This window comes from Balaenoptera borealis (genome assembly GCF_965194805.1).
Source record: "Balaenoptera borealis genome assembly, chromosome: 3".
Taxonomy (NCBI): domain Eukaryota; kingdom Metazoa; phylum Chordata; class Mammalia; order Artiodactyla; family Balaenopteridae; genus Balaenoptera; species Balaenoptera borealis.
Window position 1 is genome coordinate 139,618,941 of NC_138866.1, and position 25,239 is coordinate 139,644,179.

Here is a 25,239-nt window from a genome sequence, read left to right on the forward strand (position 1 = left end):
TCTGACTCATAACTCATATTCTACAAATACCATTCCCTTCCCTGTCTTCCTCCCATATCTTTAACTTATGCCAGTGCTTACAACAATGGATCCCAATCTTTCTCAAACTATTTAATCTTCTGAAACATTTTTGGTAATAAATATTTGGAAAGACAAGATGCAGCATGGTCCCATCTTGTAGGATGGAAGACCACTTCTCTGTGGATTAGGACCACCTTAAGTACAGGAAAGGGAAATGCACCTTCGGATAGCCTATCTTCAAAATAAATGTAATCCATGAGGAGGATGTGTTTGTGGAAAAGTTATGCAACTATGGATACAGGAAAAAGTTGAGTTATACTGGGATCCTTTAAACACCCATTGATGCCTCCAGCTGGAAAGTTCAGTCAGGGAGTTTCCTTTCTCTCTGGAAGGTGAAATAAGAATGAGGATATTACACTGTGTCAGAAGTTTTGTACTTTTCATAACATTCAACCCTCACAGCAAAAAACCAAATTAGGTTATGATCCACACTTGTCAATAAATGAGGCTCACACAAGCCAAGTGAGCTAAGATAGCAGAGCTGACATATATGAGGTTGCAAACTAGATATGTAGGATGCCTAAATCTATGCTATTTCCTGTATATTCTATTGCTAACAATGACTCTATAAGAGTAAAACCAGAGCAGCAAAACTGTGAACCCACCCAACAGCCTTTAATGGAATCTGCAGATACCTGAGAGGCACTTGCAACTCAGAAACTTCTGCACCTCCTTTGCCATGACTGGAGGTGTAGCTGACACTGATGTCCCAGGCTGGGCTCTGCACTGTAGGTGTTTTCACCCTGCCCACTGAGAGAGGGAGAGGTTTCACCATCTACCATCCAGGCAGCACCCACAAAGGGAGAAGGAAGAAGGGGCAGGAGTAGCCTATCATTATCTGGGAATAATTAGGCAGGAGGTGGTTTATCCACAGGTACCACCCTGAATAGAAGAGGACAGTGTCCTGCCTCCTTCACCCTTGATTTGTGGTGGAAGCAGAGCCTCTGGCATATGTCAATCAGCTCAAAGAAAACATATGTTTCCCCACCTCTGGTTCAGTTAAGACTGCTCTCAGGAGGGTGCTTCAAGATGGTGGAGGAGTAAGACGTAGTGATCTCCTTCCTCCCTACAAATACATCAAAGATACATCTACAAGTGGAACAACTCTTACAGAACACTTACTGAACACTGGCAGAAAACCTCAGACTTCCCAAAAGGCAAGAAAATCCCCACATACCTGGGTATGTGCAAAAGAAAAAAGAAAAAACAGAGACAAAAGAATAAGGATGGGACCTGCACCTCTGGGAGGGAGCTGTGAATGAGGAAAAGTTTCCACACACTAGGAAGCCCTGGAGACAGGGGGTGGGCAGAGGGAAGCTTCGGAGACAAGGAGGAGAGCACAGCAACAGGGGTGCAGAGGGCAAAGTGGAAAGATTCCTGCACAGAGGATCGGTGCCAACCAGGACTCAGCAGCCCAAGAGACTTGTCTGCTTACCTGCTGGGGCAGGTGGGGGCTGGAAGCTGAGGCTCGGGTGTCGGAGGTCAGATCCCAGGGAGAGGACAGGGGCTGGCTGTGTGAACACAGCCTGAAGAGGGCTACTGTGCCACAGCTAGCTGGGAGGGAGTCCGGGAAAAAGTCTGGAATTGTCTAAGAAGCAAGAGACCATTGTTTCGGGGTGCGTGAGGAGAGGAGATTCAGAGCACCGCCTAAACGAGCTTCAGAGAAGGGCGTGAGCTGCAGCTATCAGCAAGGACACCAGAGATGGCATGAAACGCTAAGCTGCCGCTGCAGCCACCAAGAAGCCTGTGTGCAAGCACAGGTCAAGATCCACACCTCCCCCCACCCGGGAGCCTGTGCATCCTGTCACTGCCAAGGTCCCGTGATCCAGGGACAACTTCCCTGGGAGAACACACGGCATGCCCCAGTCTGTTGCAACATTACGTCGGCCTCTGCCGCTGCAGGCTCACCCCGCATTCCGTACCCCTCTCTACCCCTGGCCTGAGAGAGCCAGAGCCCCCTAATCAGCTGCTACTTTAACCCCCTCTTGTCTGGACGGGGAACACATGCCCTCAGGTGACATACACACAGAGGCAGGGCTAAAACCAAAGCCGAATGGCAGGAGCTTTGTGAACAAAGAAGAGAAAGGGAAATATCTCTGTGCAGCCTCAGGAGCAGTGGATTAAATCCCCACAGTTAACTTCATGTACCCTGCATCAGTGGACTACCTGAATAGACAACGAATATTCCCAAAATTGAGGAGGTGGACTTTGGGAGCAACTATAGACTTAGGGTTTGCTGTATGAAACTGACTTGTTTCTCACTTTTAGGTTTATCTTAGTATAGTTTTTAGTGCTCGATATCATTGGTGGATTGTTTATTGGTTTGATTGCACTCTTTTTTTTTTTGTTGCTACTTTAAAAATTTTTTTTTATTTTAATAATTTTTTTATTTACTTATTTTATTTTATTTATTTATTTTTCTTTCTTTTTTTCTCTCTCTTCTGAGCCATGTGGCTGACAGGGTATCGGTTCTCTGGGCTGGTGTCAGGCCTGAGCCGTTGAAGTGGGAGACCCGAGTTCAGGACATTGGACCACCAGAGACCTCTCCGCCCCATGTAATATCAATTGGCGAGAGCTCTCCCAGAGATCTCTGTCTCAACGCTAAGACCCAACTCCACTCAAAGGCCAGCAAACTCCAGTGCTGGACACCCCATGCCAAACAACTAGCAAGACAGGAACAAAACCCCACCCAATAGCAGAGAGTCTGCCTAAGATCACAGTGAGTTCACAGACACCCCAAAACAGACCACTGAATTCAGCCCTGCCCACCAGAAGGACAAGATCCAGCCCTAACCACCAGAACACAGGCATCAGTCTCCTCTACCCGGAAGCCTACACAAGCCCCTGAACCAACCTTACCCACTGGAGGCATACACCAAAAACAACGGGAACTACAAACTGGCAGCCTGTGAAAAGGAGACGCCAAACACAACACATTAAACAAAATAAGAAGACAGAGACATATGCAGCAGATGAAGGAGCAAGGTAAAAACCCACCAGACCAAAGAAATGAAGAGGGAATAAGCAGTATACCTGAAAAAGAATTCAGAGTAATGATAGTAAAGATGATTCAAAACCTTGGAAATAGAATGGAGAAAATACAGGACATGTCTCACAAGGACCTAGAAGGACTAAAGAATAAACAAACAATGATGAACAACGCAATAAATGACATTAAAAATTCTCTAGAAGGAAGCAATAGCAGAATAAATGAGGCAGAAGAATGGATAAGTGACCTGAAAGATAAAATAGTGGAAATAACTATCGCAGAGCAGAATAAGGAAAAAAGAATGAAAAGACTTGAGGACAGTTTCAGAGACTTCTGGAACAATATTAAACATACCAACATTCGAATTATAGGGGTCCCAGAAGAAGAAGACAAAAAGAAAGGGTCTGAGAAAATATTTGAAGAGATTATAGTTGAAAACTTCCCTAACATGGGAAAGGACATAGTCAATCAAGTCCAGGAAGTGCAGACAGTCCCATACAGGATAATCCCAAGGAGAAACACATATTAATCAAACAATCAAAAATTAAATACAAAGAAAAAATATTAAAAGCAGCAAGGGAAAGCAACAAATAACAAACAAGGGAATCCCCATATGGTTAACAGCTGATCTTTCATGAGAAACTCTACAAGCCAGAAGGGAGTGGCAGGACATATTTAAAGCGATAAAAGGGGAAAACCTACAACCACAATTACTCTACCCAGCAATGAGCTCATTCAGATTTGACAGAGAAATTCAAACCTTTACAAGCAAAAGCTAAGAGAATTCAACACAATCAAACTAGCTTTACAACAAATGCTAAAGGAATTTCTCTAGGCAGGAAACACAAAGAAGGAAAAGACCTACAAAGACACACCCAAAACAATGAAGAAAATGGTGATAGGAACATACATATCAATAATTACCTTAAATGTAAATGGATTAAATGCTCCAACCAAAAGACATAGACTGGCTGAATGGATACAAAAACAAGACCAATATATATGCTGTCTACAAGAGACCCACTTCAGACCTAGGGACACGTACAGACTGAAACTGAGGGGATGAAGAAAGATATTCCATGCACAAGGGAATCAAAAGAAAGCTGGAGAAGCAATTCTCATATCAGACAAAATAGACTTTAAAATAAAGACTATTACAAGAGACAAAGTAGGTCACAACAAAATGATCAAGGGATCAATCCAAGATGAAAACATAACGATTGTAAATATTTACACACCCAAAATAGGAGCACCTCAATACATAAGGCAAATGGTAACAGAAATAAAAGGGGAAATCGACAGTAACACAGTAATAGTAGGGGACTTTAACACCCCACTTTCACCAATGAACAGATCATTGAAAATGAAAATAAATAAGGAAACACAAGCTTTAAATGAAACATTAAACAAGATGGACTTAATTGATATTTATAGGACATTCCATCCAGAAACAACAAAATATAATTTCGTCTCAAGTGCTCATGGAACATTCTCCAGGACAGATTATATCTTGGGACACAAGAAAGCCTTGGAAAATTTAAGGAAATTTAAATTGTATCAAGTACCTTTTCTGACCACAACACTATGAGAGTAGATACCAATTACAGGAAAAAAAAACTGTAAAAAATACAAACACATGGAAGCTAAACAATACACTACTAAATAACCAAGAGACCACTAAAGAAATCAGAGAGGAAATCAAAAAACAGCTACAAACAAATGACAATGAAAACATGATGACCCAAATCCTATGGGATGCAGCAAAAGCATTTCTAAGAGGGAAGTTTATAGCAATACAATCCTACCTCAAGAAACAAGAAAAATCTCAAATAAACAACCTAATTTTACACCTAAAGCAACTAGAGAAAGAAGCACAAAAAATCCCCAAAGTTAGCAGAAGGAAAGAAATCATAAAAATCAGATCAGAAATAAACGGAAAAGAAATGAAGGAAACAATAGCAAAGATCAATAAAACTAAAAGCTGGTTTTTTGAGAAGATAAACAAAACCGATAAACCATTAGCCAGATTTATCAAGAAAAAAAGGGAGAAGACTCAAATCAATAGAATTAAAAATGAGAAAGGAGAAGTAACAACTGACACTGCAGAAATACAAAGGATCATGAGAGATTATTACAAGCAACTGTATGCCAATAAAATGGACAACCTGGAAGAAACGGAAGAATTCTTAGAAAAGCACAACCTTCTGAGACTGAACCAGGAAGAAATAGAAAATATAAACAGACCAATCACAAGCACTGAAATTGAAACTGTGATTTAAAATCTTCCAACAAACAAAAGTCCAGGACCAGATGGCTTCAAAGGTGAATTCTATCAAACATTTAGAGAAGAGCTACACCAAACCTTCTCAAACTCTTCCAAAATATAGCAGAGAGAGGAACACTCCCAAACTCATTTTACAAGGCCACCATCACCCTGATACGGAAACCAGACAAAGATGTCACAAAAAAAGAAAACTACAGGCCAATATCACTGATGAATATAAATGGAAAAATCCTCAACAAAATACTAGCAGACAGAATCCAACAGCACATTAAAAGGATCAGACACCATGATCAAGTGGGGTTTATCCCAGGAATGCAAGGATTCTTCAATATACACAAATTAATCAATGTGATACACCATATTAACAAATTGAAGGATAAGAAACATATGATCATCTCAATAGATGCAGAAAAAGCTTCTGACAAAATTCAACATCAATTTATGATAAAATCTCTCCATATATTAGGCATAGAGGGAACTTACCTCAACATAATAAAGGCCATATATGACAAACCCACAGCCAACATCACTCTCAATGGTGAAAAACTGAAACCATTTCTTCTAAGATCAGGAACAAGACAAGGTTGCCCACTCTCACCACTATTATTCAACATAGTTTTGGAAGTTTTAGCCACAGCAATCAGAGAAGAAAAAGAAATACAAGGAAACCAAATTGGAAAAGAACAAGTAAAGCTGTCACTGTTTGCAGATAACATGATACTATACACAGAGAATCCTAAAGAGGCTACCAGAAAACTACTAGAGCTAATCAATGCATTTAGTAAAGTAGCAGGATACAAAATTAATGCACAGGAATCTCTTGCAATCCTACACACTAATGATGAAAAATCTGAAAGAGAAATTAAGGAAGCCCTCCCATTTGCCACTGCAACAAAAAGAATAAAATACCTAGGAATAAACCTACCTAAGGAGACAAAAGACCTGTATGCGCAAAACTATAAGACACTGATGAAAGAAATTGAAGATGATACAAACAGATGGAGAGATATACCATGTTCCTGGGTAGGAAGAATCAACATTGTGAAAATGACTATACTACCCAAAGCAATCTACAGATTTGATGCATCCCTTTCAAACTACCAATGGCATTTTTCACAGAACTAGAACAAAAAATTTCACAATTTGCATGGAAACACCAAAGACCTCGAATAGCCAAAGCAATCTTCAGAAAGAAAAATGGAGCTGGCAGAATCAGGCTCCCTGACTTCAGACCATACTACAAAGCTACAGTTATCAAAACAGTATGGTACTGGCACTGAAAACAGAAATATAGATCAAGGGAACAGTATAGAAAACCCAGAGATAAATCCATGCACATATGGTTACCTTATCTTTGATAAAGGAGGCAAGAATATACAGTGGAGAAAAGATAGCCTCTTCAATAAGTGGTGCTGGGAAAACATGACAGCTACATGTAAAAGAATGAAATTAGAACACTTCATAACACCATACACAAAAATAAACTCAAAATGGATTAAAGACCTAAATGTCAGGTTAGAAACTTTAAAACTCTTAGAAGAAATCAAAGGAAGAACACGCTTTGACATAAGTCACAGCAAGATCATTTTTGACCCACCTCCTAGAGAAATGGAAATAAAAACAAAAATAAACAAATGGAACTTAATGAAACTTAAAATCTTTTGCATAGCAAAGGAAACCATAAACAAGACGAAAAGAAAACCCTCAGAATGGGAGAAAATCATTGCAAATGAAGCAACAGACAAAGGATTAATCTCCAAAATGTACAAGCAGCTCATGCAGCTCAATATCAAAAAAAACAAACAACCCAATCCAAATATAGGCAGAAGAACTAAATAGACAGTTCTCCAAAGACAATATACAGATTGCCAACAAACACATGAAAGGATGCTCAACATCTCTAATTAGAGAAATGCAAATCAAAACTACAATGAGGTATCACCTCACATCGGTCAGAATGGCCATCATCAAAAAATCTACAAACAATAAAGGCTGGAGAGGGTGTGTAGAAAAGGGAACCCTCTTGCACTGTTGGTAAGAATATAAATTGATACAGCCACTATGGAAAACTGTATGGAGGTTCCTTAAAAAACTAAACTAGAACTACCATATGACCCAGCAATCCCACTACTGGGCATATACCCTGAGAAAACCATAATTCAGAAAGAGACATGTACCACAATGTTTATTGCAGCACTATTTACAATAGTCAGGACATGGAAGCAACCTAAGTGTCCATCGACAGATGAATGGATAAAGAATATGTGGCACATATATACAATGGAATATTACTCAGCCATAAAAAGAAACGAAATCGAGTTGTTTGTAGTGAAGTGGATGGACCCAGAATCTGTCATACAGAGTGAAGTAAGTCAGAAAGAGAAAAACAATTATCATTTGCTAACACATATATAAGGAATCTAAAAACAAAAAATGGTTCTGATGACATAGGGGCAGGACAGGAATATAGATGCAGACGTAGAGAATGAACTTGAGGATACAGGGAGGGGGAAGAGTAAGATGGGATGAAGTGAGAGAGTGACATTGATATATATACCCAACCAAATGTAAAATCAATAGCTAGTGGGAAGCTGCTGCATAGCACAGGGAGATCAGCTCGGTGCTTTGTTACCACCTAGAGGGGTGGGATAGGGAGGGTGGGAGGGAGATGCAAGAGTGAGGGGATATGGGGATATATGTATACCTATAGCTGATTCACTTTGTTATACAGCAGAAACTAACACAACACTGTAAAGCAATTGTACTCCAATAAAGATGTTAAAAAAAATGACAGCCCATAGAACAGGAGAAAATGTTTGCAATCATATATCTGATAAGGGACTTTTATTTAGAATATAATAAAAAACGATTACAACTTAATAATAAAAAGATAAATAACCCAATTAAAAATTGACAAAGGAGGGACTTCCCTGGTGGTCCAGTGGTCAAGACTCCCTGCTACAAATGCAAGGGGTGCAGATTCGATCCTTGGTTGGGGAACTAAGATCCCACATGCTGCATGGCACAGCCACACACACACACAAAAAAAGACAAAGTATCTTTACAGGCATTTTTCCAAAGAAGGTATACAAATGGCCAATAAGCATGTGAGAAGATGATCAACATCATTATCCGTCAAGGAAGTGCAAAGCAAAACCACACTGAGATACTATTTCACACCCCCAAGGAGGGCTGCAATCAAAAAGGCAAATGATAGCAAGTGTTGGCAAGGATGTAAAGAAAATGGAAACCTCACACACTGCTGGTGGGAATGTAATAATGCAGCCACTTTGGAAAACAATCTGGCAGTTCCTCAAAAGGTTAAACATGGAGTTACCATATGACCCAGCAATTCTACTCCTCAGTCTATACCTAACAGAAATGAAAATATATGTCCACACAAAAACATGTACACAAATGTTCATACAAGTATTGTTCATAATGGTCAAAAAGTGGAAACAACCCAAATACTCATCAAGTAAAATGTGGCATAGCCATACAATGGAATATTATCTGGCAATAAAAAATGAATGAAGTACTGCTACATGGTACAACATGGCTGATTCTTTAAAGCATTAAGAATGAAAGCTACGTGAATGAAGTCAGTTACAAAGAATCACAAGGTGTATGAGTCCATTTGCTTAAAATGTCCAGAATAGGCAGATCTATAGAGACAAAGTATATTAGTGGTTGCCTAGGGCTGTCGGGAAGGAGAAGTAAAAAGGGGAATAATTGCTAATGGGTATGAGAGTATTTTCAGGGTGACCAGATGTTCTAAAATTGATTGCAGTGTTATTTTTCTGGATTTTGTGAGTTTATAGCATTTGTCATCTTTTAAAAATTTATAATTTGTTGTGATTTGTTCTCATTCTAAATAAGTAGTCTCTTCTGTAAAGATAAATAAATAAATAAATAAATTTCATCCACAAAATCAGAAAAAATTAAATTAAATTAAATTTAAAAAAAGACTGCTCTCAGACCATGACGTGGACTCAATGGGGGGGAAAGGATCTCAGTAGTTAATTGAACCTTTGAAATAATTCTCTAATCCTTCCTCTCCTCGCCATTCTCACTGTCACTGCCTTCGAGCAGCTTCATCATGCTTTTCTGGACTCCTGCATGCACTGGGGGACTGTTTGTTCCTCCTTCAGCCTCATCCTCCAACCTTCTTGTCCTCTTTCCACAGAGCTTTCATAGCAAGTTTTCTAAAACACTTATCCAACCAGTCTCTCATGGGCTTAAAAACTTTCCCAGCAATCAGGCTCCAAAGGAATGTCGGCGTGACATTTGCAATCTGTCCTTGCTTCTCACGGCTCCCTCCATTCCCAACTCTTGGACTGCCCCACTTTCCCTGAGAATGGGTGGGCTTTGTATATCCCATCTCTTTACAAGTTTCTTCCCCAACCCTCCTGAACATTCCTACTCATCTCTTGTCTCCTGGGAGTGCTGCCTTTTCTGTGGCATCTTCTAGAATTCTCCAAGCGGAGTTTCTGTTCTCTCCTCTACTCCCACCTTCTGTGGGTCCTTCATGACAGCACAAGTCCCTTCATGTGGGCTGTATAGATTTGTTTGGGCTTTTCACTACCCCTCCAGGCTTATGGGTCTTTATGGTCTCAATGTCTAGCACCATGTTGTGATAAAATAGGTGCTCAGTAAATTCTGGTTAAATAAGTAAGTGAATTGGAAAGATTTTGAGTTGCTAGATAAAATAGATACATCACTTATGGGATCTCTTGCCAGTCTGCACACTTCTTGTAACTGCTATATATTTACCATGTAATAGTTGAGAATAAATATGCATTATATCATTTCTGTAAACAACATGGCTAAATCGGCTCAATTTAATACAATCTATAAATGACAAATTTGCAAAATGCCTCTCTCTCTAAACCTAATTTGAGACAACCACTGACATAAATGTGGTGAAGTTTGAAAATAAAAATAAAAAAACTTCAAAGTGGCCTGCTTTTCCCATAAGGCAAGTTACAGAATCACACGTAATAATCTCTGTTTTCTTCTAAGTGATGAATTTGAGCATCTTGAAAACTGTGGGGAAAAAATTGAGAAAGACAGAACGAGAGTGAGAAAGAATGGGCAGCACTGAATTGCCATGATTATGCCGGCCACGGTGAAGCTGGCCCGCTGCTGCCTCCAGAAGAAACATTATCTTAATTCGACCCTGAGTACATGGTGGCAACCATGAGAAAAAAGCATAAAGGAAGAAATACAGGTATTTTTATTCATTTATAATTGCACAAATGTTACAATTTATGTTCCCTTTCTCTTACTGCCAGTGTGACAAAATAGAAAACTATATACCAGTTTATTTTAAAACTCTACACTACATAAAAAATAAAAGATGTATCAAGTCTGTCAACTTTGTTTTTTTCCTTCATTATATAGACTATTAAAAATTCCAGAGGGAAACTTGTAGAAATAGCATGGAGCTTATTGTTGCTAACTTAACTCTCTAGGCAAAGTATACATTATTCCCTCTCTGTGTACCTACTAGGGAAAAAGAAAAACCAAAACCTCCTTTTGAAAAAACTCACATGATTAATGGCAGAATCTTTACTGAATTTACTCTAACCATAGGTTTTTAAATTAATCCTATCAGCCTCTTCAAAACGGAACTAAAGTGTTGGTATATTATCAGAAACTGTCCTTTTGTTGTTTGCATTGAAACCCACCTCCTCCAACACACAGCTCTTCTCCGGTAAGACCTGTGAGCTGCATATTATCCTTTTACAGACAAAGAAATGGCAGCACTGAAAGAGTAAGTACTGTTTGTACATTTCACAGCCACTAAATGGAAGGGCTGAGGTTCAAACCTAGGAAGGCATGACTTTAAACCCAAGCTCTGTCGACAACTCCAGGTTTGACACATACCTGTCACATATGTCACAAGCCACCCAACATTCAACAGACTCTGTACCACTCCTACCGTGGGCCGGGCCTTGTGCTAAGAAGGACATAGCTGTGAGGCCCACACAAGGGTCCCTTCCTTCATGGAGATATTCCCTCAGTCCCTGGCAGACAGCATTGATTAACAGTGAGTTTTCTCCTAGCCAGGATGCAGCTTCACCATGCTCACCACAGCAGCCCTGCCATCCAGGTAGAGAGGGTGTTATTATATACCCAGGCCACACTGTGCTGCCTCCTGAGATGGGATGCTTAGACTAAAGACCAGAGTCATAAAAACAAACAGAAATGGAATGCGATGGGGCTTCTGATCCATTTGGCTATGCCATCCTCAGTAGTGGCGTGTCCATGTAAAGGAAGGACAAAAACTAAAAGAAACATGTTTAGTTCAGGAATTTTTTAGAAAATGTAGCACATCAATTCCACCTGTTCTACCTGCCAAAATTTTAGCCTTCCTTCAAGGCCCTTCCAGCCCAATGTCACCTCCTCTTGGAAGCCTTCCTAGATTCTCCAGCCAGTTGTTTGTCTTCTGTGATCCTGAAATACTTTGTACCACTAAGTGTTTCTGATAATTACCCCTAGTCGAGTGAGTTGGGTATATGGTACCGCTGTGAGTACACTCATATCCAAGCTTGTCCTAGAATATGACCACTGTTGCTGCTTCAGCTCTTGCTGCCATATTACCCCCTCCCAACGTTCTGGGAGTATCTAAACTATGGACAGGAAAGCAGGCACTTTTAGCAGCCTTCTAGTCAACCTAGTTCTCACCAGTTCAGGGGATGATGTACAAAGCTGTGTAGTCTTGCTTCTCCACTGCTGCTATATTTTCTGTCTTGGGTGTTTCTGTCACCCCACACTCCGGGGTCAAGATGGTGGGAAATGGCCACCTCCCTACATTCAGTAGTCACTGGGCACTGCTAGCCTGGCTGGACACACTGAGACCCTCACCCTATGTTCAACTCCCAGAGCTTTCATGAAGAGAAAGAGGACTAACCTTCTTGCTCTCCGAATCACTATTGTCTTCTTTTTGCCACTGACCATTTTCTCTTCCTTCTTTTTGCAAGTTTTTTTCATCATTAAGCAGAGGATCTTTCCCAGTTAAATTCATATTATTTCACATTGAAAAAATCTCTGTCGCCTACAGGAAGAAACCTTCATAAGGGCAGATATTTTTCTATTTGTCCACTGTTATACCAGCATCTGTCATATAGTGGATGCTCAACAGATGTTTGTTGGATGAAGGGATGGGTGGATGAATGGATGGATGGATATATCTGTCTACACCTACCCTTGACTTACATGGGCCAAAGTAGTAAGGCACATTTGCACAGAATAAATTGTCACTGTCATAGCCTCTGATGTCCATGGGCCCTTAAATTTTATTTCTGCTTCAGAATTCCAGTCCCACTTTGAAAACTTTGTCCAGGTTTGCTTCTTGTGCCTATTCCTCTAGTTACCTGTTCACTGTCTTTTCCAGGACATCCAGGGCTTCTCTGGTAGTGGACACTCTTTAAACAGCAAGATCACAGCATCTGTATCTTAGTGAAACACACCCTCCCCATTTAGTGCACTCCAGGGACTAAACTAATCATTCCCAAACACCCGTAAGCGTGTGGTCTTCTTAAAATGAGTATTATAATCACTGGCAGTCATCCGGCAGGTAAATTACGGACATGGGATGCAGTTTAAGAAGTTGAAAATATGGTTGCTTTCTAAGGGTTAAACTAATTAAATCAGTACCTAACAGGAGGTGACAGAATTGACTTTGAGACTCAGGGGAAAGTCACTTCACCAGGGCCTGCTTAGTAATATTAACACATCTAAAAGGAAGAGGGAGGTACAGACTGAGAACAGGGTGTGTGGGAGGGGGCTGTGTGCATGCTCCCCCAGCTGTGTCCAGCAGCAACTGTAATTACTATGTTTAATGCTTGATTTATGCCAACTCCAATACTTATATTGATTTACCACAGTGGTCCTCAGACTGAGCAGGCATCAGAATCCTTCGAAGGGTTTGTTAAAGCCCAGAGCTCTAGTCTCGATCCCGGAGTTTTCCATACAGCACGTGGGGTTGGCGGGTGCCCAAGAACTTGACTTTTCTCATAAACTCCCAGCTGATGTTGCTATTGCTGATCCAGGGATGCCACTTTGAGGACCACTGACTTAGGTGGATGTTTCACGAACGCTTTGGCAAAGCCCAAAGAGGCAGCCCCACTGCATTTGGCTTCCAGAGAGTTTAAATGAAATCCCCTTCCCAGCCACAACGCATACCACAGGTATGACATAACTGACATAAATCAAACACAAAAGTAGTTACAGGCCCTATAAAATGTGAAGTACTTACAGGCTTAGAATTTCAATTTCAACCTCTATAAGGCTGATTATTTCCCCCCAAGCACTGATCCTCTCACCATGATTACTGCCACCTGGTACTTAGTAAAATCTAGATATTAGCAGACAAATTATTTAGAGTATTCCCTGGTATAAACAGTAAAAAGAGTAGTCCAGAACTTCATATTTATTTATTTATTTAGTGTTTATCTACTTACTATATATTTATTTAGTCATTATTAGTTGTCATTTTTATTATTTAGATTTTCTTACTTCTATGTTTATTCTTGTATTTGTTTATTATTTTATTATTTGCTATTGTTTTATTATTTATATAATCAAAGAATTAGTATTAATAATACTATCTGACACCGTGTTTCAGGCATCGTTTGAAGACTTTTGTTTATATTAACTTAAACAATTCTCTCTACAAACTTATCCCCATTTTGCAGATAAGGAAATTGAGGCCGAGAGAGGTTAAGTGACTTGTCCAAGGTCTCACAGCTCCTAAGTGGCAGAACCGGGTTCCAATGCCAGGCAGCCTGGCTGAACCGTTCATGCTTTTAATGACCATACTCTGTGGTGACACGATAATTCAATAAATTGTAGTAAATGCATTTAAGCATCAATTATTCACTAGGTATTAATTTTTGTTTAAGAATTGACAAGATAATTCACACTTGGAGAGACCATTTTATAAAATAAAACGAGATACAAAGATTCTCTTGTTCACGTGCAGCACTGTCTGTTCTCAATCACTCTTCAACATCTCTTTGATGCCTTTATCTGCCCAGCTTAACTTCTTTGCATTTTTTCAGACAAAATATTGACTCTAGATCAGTCAGTTTCCTACCAGCTTAATACACCCTGCTCCTTAATAATAACAATCTGTTTTGTTATTATAATAAAAGCATACACGTGTGCTGCTATTAGGTTAAGTCCATGATGAATCCTCACCAGAGCCCAAGGAGTAAGGGGCAATTTCTTTTCAGTGTACCTGTGGTAAATCTGAGGCTTCTGGAGTTTAGAATGACTTACCTCAGATCATATGGCTAACGAGTGGCAAAGCTCAGATCTGAACCCATCCTCTCTTCTGACTCAGAGGGGCAAGCCTCTCATTGTTGTAGCACATGAGAATCACCCGCACAGACTTCAGAGAGGCAAAAGCCAGAGGCAGAGTGGTGTCGTGGAGGACAGAGGTACCAGCCTGGCTGGCAGCTTGGCTTGCTCTTGGGCCCTCTGTGACGTGGAGCAAGGCACATCCTTCTCCAGAATTCAAGGTGCCTGAGGTCAAGGAGGCGGCAGCCCATATGAATTCTAAGGTCTATTCCAAATCCAAATCTTACATTTCCCCTTCTAGGTTTTTATTAAAGACTTCCTTCCTGGCTCACTCAGACAGAACACCTCCATCCATGGGCTCTCCCTGACTCATCCCCCCACCTTCCATTACCCAGCACAAGATACTTCAGGCCCCTAACCCCGCATTCCATCAACACATAAAGGCATAGGATAAACGCTCCATTATTTGGCAATGATTCAAAAATGTTCTGCCTTTTTCTCTACATTTTTATATATGTCTTTTCTTTCAAACTTATTACTAAATTGTTCCATGAGTAGGACCGAGCTTTTTTCTTATGTTTTACCTCCAAGGCCTCAATGAAGGTATCAATCAATAAAATTGTAAATTTCTTAAGGAAGAACGACCACTTACTGTTCATTTCTTCTCCTACATTGAGTCTAATTATAGCCCAGTTTCTGCCAAAGAGTAGCTAAGACACTAATGTTTGTTAAAGTGTACTGATTTCTCAAAGTAAGCTGTAAAAGGGATGCAACCATCAATTTCTGTCTCCCAAAGGAGGTTTCTGGACATGTTTCCAAACTAGTTATCTGCCATTGTAAGTATTTTCACAGATTTACTTTGCCATTTGGAAGATCTAAATCTACAGATCTTCAGATCATACAGAATCTGAATGCTTCTGTCACTTTTTTTCTAAGTGCTCCCCCTACGAAGGGCAAAGTGAATACAGGTCTGGAGGGAGGGGCGTGGGGAGGAGGACGGGAAAAAGAACATTTCGTATCAACATTCAGATTTGATGTACATTATGTGCGGCAGGATCCAGGAGGTAAGGACTCTGCCAGCTGGGGGTTGTGATGCCAGAGGAAACAGCTGTTTTGAGATTAGAGGAACAAAGGAAGTTTCGGGCCGGAAGGAGAGCAGGAAGCCACTTCAGTTCCTCTGAGTGTCTGTTGTAACTACTTCTCCTACTAGGCCTGTGAGCCCTGCACTCCATGTTCCCTGAGACAAATTAATGTGGGAAAAAAAAATAAAACAGCAAACAAATTTTTTATTGAGTTTGTCCTTTGGCTCGGTTTAAGCTAACGGTTCCTGGGTTTTGCAAGCTCAACTCACAACCCTGCTACCTCATGGAATTGTCCCCCCCTGCCCTGGTAGCAGGTCATAAAACATTTTTAAAACAGCTCCCTACTGTGGGAATGAAATTTTTGTTCAGTAAAGACGCCGTATTTTAAACTCTCCACCTCCCACGTGCAGCTTTAGACTTCTCCCACACAAATGTCTCTCCCTCACAGCTGCTTTCCTTCTCTCTCTTAACAGAATAAAGAATCCTCTTAAAATATCAAGTAATTAAAGCTCTTCATGGGTGAACTCACCCATTGAGAGGGATCCTTGAATATATGAAAAGGTGGCTCCATCAAATTCTAAATTTGTTTTTAAAAAACCCAACATATTAACATGTTATTTTTCTGAAATTTGCCAGTAAAAGAACTAATTTTGTTCCAACACAATATATATCTATTTTTCTTTAACTTAATGGCTTTATATTTCCAAGCTCATCTAGGGGAATAATTCCCATTGACCAGAACAGGTTAGAGAGAGACTAAATAGCTACCTACATTTATTATTTTTTCCTTGGGTGCAATCATAATTTGTGTTCCCAGATAAATGGAGTGAGAAACCAAGACTAGGGAAAGTGAGAAGAAATGACGATAGGAAACAAATGGAGTGGTCTTTTCTTTTTTTAATTGCCTCCTTGTTACTTGGAGGGAAAAAAAAAAAAAAACCTTCCTAGACAGCACACTCAAGTCCATGTCTGCTAATCGGGCTGTGATGTGTTTGACTTTAATTTGTGCAACCAGCCCCCCTCTCAGGCCTTGTGCAGATGTCATGTCCTTTTAACATCAGCAGCCACTGGCCTCATTCTCATCCTCTGAAACATGTTCCCTGGAAGAATCTTATAACCAGCCAGGATGGGGAAGCAATCCTGAATTCAGGCAAAAGCAAAAAGCAAATTGGGCTTGTGTCGAAATATTTAGGCAATTTTACTTGCAATGAGATGTTTTCATTTTCCTCTATTTGGGCTTATGTGTAAACAGAAGGTGTGTTTAAGAAGTAACCGTGGAAGGGAAATAGATTTAATATCCTGTGATAAACCATAAAGGAAGAGACTATGAAAAAGAATGTATATATATGTGTAACTGAATCTCTTTGCCGTATAGCAGAAATTAACACAACATTGTAAATCAACTATACTTCAATTAAAAAATGTTGAATAAATAAATTAAATAAATAAATAAAAATAGTCATGGAGAAAAGCAACAGTCAGGCGCGATTTAATACCTGCTCCTGATGTGTACATGCACAGTGTGAAATTTCCTCTTCCTGCGAAGAAAATGGTGAAAGGGACAATTCTTTCACTACCCTTGCTGCCAAGGAACCCAGGTGGATATTTCATTCCTCACTTACAGTCAGAGGAAGGATGAATACAAGAAACCTGACTTGGAGCTGCCCATGAAAGAGCCCCAGAATAGAAGTTCATATTGGCTTCCAGGCAATGATCAGAATTCCAGAACACGCATTCAAAAAGCCATCTCGCTCCTCACAGGTGAATTTGACTCTTCTCCTCTTTAAGTGACATTTCTCTTTAAAGACAAGGCTAACCATAGTTAGCCAATTGTTGAGAACTCTGAGGTTGCCTCACGGTTGTAGATTGCTTTGCTTCCTGTAGGAGACTGGGAATAAAAACCAAAAAAGGGGGGTGGGGCAGCCATGTGGGCCTGGTGCTCTAAGGGACTCTAGATGCCATGTGGTCCAAAAGCAGCGTCTCACGGAGGAAGAAATGGAGCCAGGGAAGATGTAGTGCCGGGCGAGATCCAAGCCTTGGATGGTAGGGCCAGGCAGGACCCCTATGACCTGTGAGCCTGCCTTTGCACAGCTCAAGGTGCCTTTCTCAATGGGTTTCAACCTTGTAGGTTCTCTTTGATAAGACAGAAGGCTAAAACTGTAGGCCAAAGAGACGGATGAAGGAGGGCAGGAGAGGTTAGAGGCAAGAGATAAGAGAGACACTAGGGGTGCAGGGAAGCCTGTGTAGGGAGTCAGAGCCGGAAGGTTAGGGAGGGAAAGCTTTAAATTTCCATTCTGCCTGCTCTCTTTTTCCCATGATTACTTACGATGGTGAGAATTGGTTAAACTACATTTTGAGGCTTTTTTCTTTTCCTTGGATAGCAATAATTAGTTGTGTCAAGATGACTACTCAAATGACAATGTGATTTCAATGAGAAAAAGTTGCAGAATAAACTATAATTATTTGGACAGTCATTTGATCAGGTTTTCTTTTCCTTGTCACATTTTAAATGATTTATGAAGTTATATGTGGGTGTCTGCTGAAGAGGTTACTTAACATGTTTTAAAGTCATTTTTTTTTTTTTTTTTATTCTTTTCCATTTCAAGTGCATAACAGTTTGGGGGACTTTTTTTTGTCCCTTCACTTTCAGTTTGGTTTAGATAGAATAATAGGCCAGTTAAGCTAATTTAAACTCCAATGTCACTTGCTCTTGACATTAGCAATCTTAAAAAGTAGCATTTTTCTTTGTCAAGTAGTCTAAAATATGCATCACTGCACCTAGCAACACATTTCCTAAAGGAAATTCCTTGAAGCATTAGACCAGTAAAGATGGTCTCAGAAAAAGAGATTTGTGGTTAAAAAAAAAAAAAAAAAAAAATAGAGAAACAGCATAAGTATATCCTCCACTGAGAAACTACAAGCTACTTTGCATATTAAAGGTTCTGGGAAGTTCCACATTTAATACAACTCTTCGACAAAGTTTAAATCAGCATTTCTCGCTTTTTTGACCCAGAGTCTCTTTAGTTTCCTAAAATTTACTAATATTTTTGGGGATTATGTTGCACAAAAAGCACTTTGGAAAATGTTGATTTAGCTGATATACACAAAATCCAATTGTATAATGTTCAGCCACTGTCCTTCTCCAACCAAGAAAAAATAATTAGAAAATGAGTGCACCAAGGGTGAATGTTCTGAAAATCGAAAATCGAAATATTTTGACCATGGGGGAAATCACAGCTTTAAAGGAGAGTTCCCAGAAAATTTTGCCTTGAAAATACTTTAGAGAGGTGTGAATTTGACATAGTTTAATGGCAATTCTCAACACCCATCACATCCGTACTCTGCAACTCCTGAGTCTTGCTTTGTAATCATCCTCTTAGAGCCCTCCTGGATTCAAACAAGTTCTGCTACAGTTGATTTCAAGTGGCAGCTAGAGGAGTCATTTATAATCACTAGACCTGGAGTTCAGTACCTGGGTTGCTTGTACTGGTTAGAAAGGTCAAGTAACAAGGTCGTGTCTATGAGCAAGGCACAGTAACATCTTTGAATGGCAAGGGGATTGTTTCCCTTTTATCTTTTATTAAAGGGGATCAGGTGTTTGCCCATAAGAATTGCACTCCAAGCAACATGCAGTTCTATTCTGGAATATGCCCATAAACTAGAGATATGTCTGTTTAAATAAACATAAAAGCATGAATATCCTACAGCCAAATGAGACAGTGGCATTTAGGAGTAAAGGCAGACAAAAATCCACTTAACTTTACTTAACTTTTTTTTTTCCTTCCTGAATGAATGACTTTAACTTTGAGATTATCTAGATTTTCCCAGAACAAAGAACAAATAATCACACACATTCTAATATTTATATATGTCCCTTGGTATATTTTCTAATTTGCATCCTGCAAAAACAAGCACATAAAAGGGGCTTTTTTTTAATCGAAGGACTGTAAATATTGTCCCTGAAATGATAGAAAATTTATTAAAGAATTCAGGCCAACGTTCTTGCTCAGAATAAGGTGTATTCTTTACTTTTCTGTGCTCGGTCGCACTCTCCTATTCTTCAAGTCAGACTAGAGGGGGATTATTAGTTGCACTAGCCTCAGCGTTTTTGTATCTACTTATTTTGAAACCTTTCATTTGTTGCGACAGCTGCAAGGTGTCCCTTCAAGGATTTTGCTTTTTTGATTTATACTTTTATACACTCAAATCTCAATTGAGATATCCGAGCTTCATTCTATTTTCTGACCTTACACTATCAAGCCGGAGTGACCCCCAATCTCTTAGGACTGGGCTACATTCCAAACCAGGTTATGGAAGGACAAGGGCAGAGAATCAAAGCCACACATCACCCCGGCCCCAAGGAGACACTTCATGTAAAGCCGAGTGAAGGCCAGCCAATCGGCAGACCTCATTTATTCACCCACGTGAGAATTCTCAACTCTCCACCCTTTGAACTTTTGACATTATTCTTGAGTGTGTGTAAGTCCTGCTTATTCCAAACACAAAAGCCAGACAGATGTTCAGTTTGGCATGGAAATTGGCTTCATGGAAATAAATGTTCTTTCTTTTCCGATCTTTTTTTTTCCTGGTGGGGATGCACACCGCTTGACATGCATCGTAGTTGCTGACATATTAGTGACACTTCCCTGCATCTGTTTCTGGCTATTGTTCTCCTCATGACACACCTGTCATTGTGCCCACGCAGTGAGGCGTTTCAGATAATATAAACCCCTCCGAGCCTGGTCAAATGGACGTGGTAGTCAATAAGGCTGTGCGCTAATGTATCTGGAAATCAACTCAGCATGAGTGCCCGAGCACTTTTCTGCCCTCCCAGCCCCCATGTCAGGAGGATTGTGTTCACTTAGATAGATGCTATCTTGGTTGGAGAGAGAAATACACTGGAATCCACCTTCCAACAGAAATCTTTTCAAAATGCTTATTTCCACTGAACACCAAGTCTGATTTTTGGGTGGGGGTGGGTGGGTATTAACCTGCTTAAATATAGATTTTAAAATATTATTCACATTGATGTAAAAATGTAACTTTGGACTCTGTATGATGTATCCTTGCTTGTTACTGAGTGTGAACATGGATGTTGAGCCCTGGGTACCACGCCTAGACATGATACACATTCAACACACTAAGTTGTTCTTTTTATGGTAGTCACAGTGAGTCTAATAACACCCCAGGGAACTAAACATATGTTTATATCTTTGGTGCACATGTGAGGAAACTGGCTCATGGGGACCAAGTGGCTTGCCTCGCCCACGTCACACGTCCAGTAAATGGAAGAAGCTGTCACCTCCCCCACGTCCGTGGGAAGTGGTGATGACATCCTTGCCGTGGAGAAGCAGGAATGAGCACACTTCTTTGCAGTGTAAACCAGATTCATGGTCGGTTTATGGCAGGCTACCAAACAACTAAATGATCCCTCAAGTTGTTTAAATAACAACTCAAGTTTGGGTACAGGCTATTTCTAAACCCCAATTTATGTCCGATTGAAGAGCTATCCTCCTCTGTGAATGAGACCAAGATTGGGAACAAAGGAAAATAGCATCCTCTCTCTTTTCAATAGTGTCTTGTGAATGTTGTAAGTGTCCGTTGAATTGTCCTATTTATAAGGCTTTTGTTTTTCCTTACTGTAAACTCTTAAGGACACTCCATTGCCCAGTGCAGTTCAATATGACTGGAGATCTCAGGGGTCTTGATCTCCACATATAGTGCACCACAGGAGTGATTTATAAACCACAATCCCAGAGCATCCCAGGACCGGGAATGAATTGAGGCTTCTAAGTGAACACAAGTGCTATGAATCCCAATGTTAGACCAGCACAAGAAATGTCCCTAAACTCATTTCCTGCAAGTGAGAATGGGGATGTGGTTGGAGGGAATTAGGGGGAACGGCAAACCCCATAAGGAATGAGGCTGGTACCCAATTAGCTTCTATTCATATTATGGGTTTAGGGAGGCCAAGTAATCCCAAGATGGCTCCAGACATTTTCACGTTGGCAAAGAGGAACAATATCTCTTTTAATAGTGTGAGGTCGGAGGAGAAAAGGGCAGAGGGAGGAAAGGGGAGAGTTATCCTGAGGACTGTGAATGCTCATGATTCCCTGGGTATGAACATCCTTGCAACCAAAAGAAAGAAAGGAGATTAAAAAATTAATAACTTGAATGTGTGATCAATAAAAATAATTATCATCACACAGTCCATTTTTCATAAAGCACTCAGTGGCCTGAAAGTAATTTCTGACATGGATACAAGAGCAAAGCACTTGAAATGTACAATTACCCCAAATTTTCTCTTTTACAAAAGACTTTCCTGCTCAAATCTCAATGTGTTTTTTCTTCATGTCTTCTCTGCTCAACCGTTTGGTCTAAAGACAGTCAGGGAACTAAATATATATTAATTAGAACTCTTGGGGCTGGCATCAGTGAGATACAATTATACCAAAAGGATGCCATTCCGGGCTCTGATTGCTTCATTTAAATTCCTGAATAAAACATGAAATATCTTTAATGAGAAATGAATATAGTTGTCAGGAGGGAGTAGTTCTGATATTGTAACTGGTTGAGATGTAGAAGATGAAGATATAGTGTGAATACCTCCCATTTTATATAAAAATAATGGTTGTTAGAAAAGACAGATCCCTCTTTGGAGACGTCACGTGTGCAGCAAAATCAAAAAATTACAGAGCCTAACAGCACCATCTCCTCCCGAGGAACCAAAGCATTGGAGCTTCCATGAATTCGCCGGCACAAACCCTCCCTGTCACCAGGAAAACGGATCGCCACCAACGGCATCGGTGAGAGCAAACACGTGTGGCTCCATTCAGCAAGTCACTTCTTCCTTCCAAGCAAGAGTCGGATACGATTTCACAGCCATAAACACTTTGTTGAGAGTAAAAGAGATCCATGCGCATGCGCACTTATCTCCGATCGCTGTCCTCCAAAACAGCCAGTGCTCCGAACAGGGGGAAGTGGGTTAGTAAAATCACACTGTCAAGGAGATGAGCTCCTCCGCACGGCTTGTCTCTCAAGAGGCCAGGCCTCTTTGATCACAGGCCCTGGGCAGCCCGAGCCTGAGCCCCAGGCTCCGGAGAAAGCCTATTCACCTGTTGGGCTGCGGCTGGTATTTGTTTCTCTTCTTTCCAGGGGCTTCCCTTTATTCATCTTGTCTTTGATAATTCAAATAGCAGCACGCTACCTTCCATTCAGGCTGCACCTGTCTTAATCCCAGGTGACCTTCAGACGCTTTAGAAATATGACCAACAGTAATCGGTGCTTGGTCTGCCTGCCATTGAAACGGGAGGGCCAGTCTTCAGCCTGGGAGACTGGGAGGTGGGAGGGGCAGAACTGGCCAGCAATTGGTCTGGAGCAACAGAGGAAGAGGAGGGTCTATTTTTCCCCTGGATCACCCGTCACAGTGTCCCACCCCACACCCCACACCCGTGTCGCCCATCACAGTGCTGAGCTATTTTAAAAGATAGAATGCCACCTCCTTCTCTTTTTTCTAAGAGACACGATACGACTCTGCCTTTAGAAAGTAGATTGAGAGGCCAGGTGAAGCGACTGGGACGGTCAGTTGATAAAGATCTTGGCTTCCTGTTACTTTGCACAGCATCCTTTGGACAAGCAGGTGGGTATCCGTGTACAACTGCCGCAGGAAGGTACTGAGATGAATTGGGCTGGGTCGCTGCCTTTGCAGGGCTTATGGCAGCAATTTCCAAATTGCTGTTGCATGTGAAGTCTCTCCAAGATCTGCTCCCTGCCAGCTCTGCAGTCCATCTCTCACCCTGTGAGAGCGGAGGCTGCGATGCTGTGCTTCTAACCAAGTTCCCGGGTGATGCTGGCGTTGTTTGTCCCAAATGAGACTTTGAGTAGGAAGGATGTAGCTGGCTGAGCTTTCTGACTTTTCCATGCCTCCAGGTCTTCACTTGCATCGCTCTCTCTACCAGGACTCACCTCTTCCCCTGTCTGTCTCTCAGGACGTTGCTGTGTTCCCTGCAGTCCTCACTCCTGGGGCCCCCAAGAGTCCTAAGGGCATCTTTTGTATCAAGTATGTATAACCTTTTTTTGTACTTATTGATTTGACCCTTGCTGCCTCATCTGCTAGGTTGAAAACTACTGTTGAAAGAAACCATACATTTTATGTGTCTAGGCCAGTGCCTGACACATACTAAGAGTTCCAACAAAAAACCAAACTCATAGATACAGAGAAGAGAGGTGTAGTTGCCAGAGGGAAGGAATCGGAAGTAGGGTAAAATGGGTAAATGGGATCAAAAAGTACAAAGCTCCAGTTACAAAATAAATAAGTCATGGGGATGTAATGTGCAGCATGGCAACTGTGATAATAATACTGTACTGCATGTTTGAAATTTCTAAGAGAATAGATCTTTAAAGTTCTCATGACGAGAAAAAAAATCTGTAACTGTGTATGGTGATGGATGTTAACTAGACTTGTGATCATTTTGTAATATATATTGACACAAATATTGAGTCTTATGTTGTACACCTGAAACTAATATAATATTATATATCAATTATAGCTCAATAAATAAGTGTTCAAATAAACATTTGTTGACTAAATGGGTAAATAAATAAATGACGGAAATAGATAATATAACCTGTTGAGCTTTTCTAGGTTTATACCTTGCTGTGTAAAATAAATCCAAAGATCTGCTTTGTCCATGCTTGTATGAAGTGAAGAAATCCGGATAAGTAGGAAAATCACGTTAAATTTTGTTTTTTCCTTCCATGAGACCAAATAACAATTTGGCTAACATGCTTTTACTTTTCACTAGTGACTTTTATTTTTCAAAAATTGATTAAGTCAACCATTTGTTTTGATCTTGTCCTTTCTTTTTTAAGCCTGTTCTATAATTGTCTTTTTGTTCAGGGATGGATCGATAATAGCAATGACGGTCCTAGCTAACTTTTACTGAGTGCTGCAGGAGTGTTTCACATATGTTAACTCAATTCATCCTATCCAAACAATTTCCATACCCTCGCGAACAGACAAAGGAACAAAAGAACTGAGAGGTTAGTGTTCTTACCCAAAGTCCACCAATCATTGTACGTAGCTAATGGCCTAGTCTTTATCTCTGCAAAACACAAAGCAAGAATATGAATGATAAAATTGCCCAACAAGAGATTGAATCGACATAGGGAGAAGTTCCCGTGTCCTGACATGTTGAAGCAGGTTGCCCAGATAGAATAGCCTTGACTTGAAACAGGTTAACATAAAATAACATAGATTTTAAGCATTTGCCAGCCTGGTCAGGAGATATGGAAAGCTGCATCTCGACCCAATTTGTGATTCCATGTTGTTATCTCTCTGTGTCCACATTTAGGATAACTGGGTTGGTCCAGTGAAAAGTGTCCTTGTTTCACTGCCAATTGGTTTTGACTTTGGTGTCCTAGACTTGCCCTGCTCGGGCCATCCTGGCCTTCCTCCCTCAAGGCTCTATCTTATGGCAGCCTCCCTCACTCCA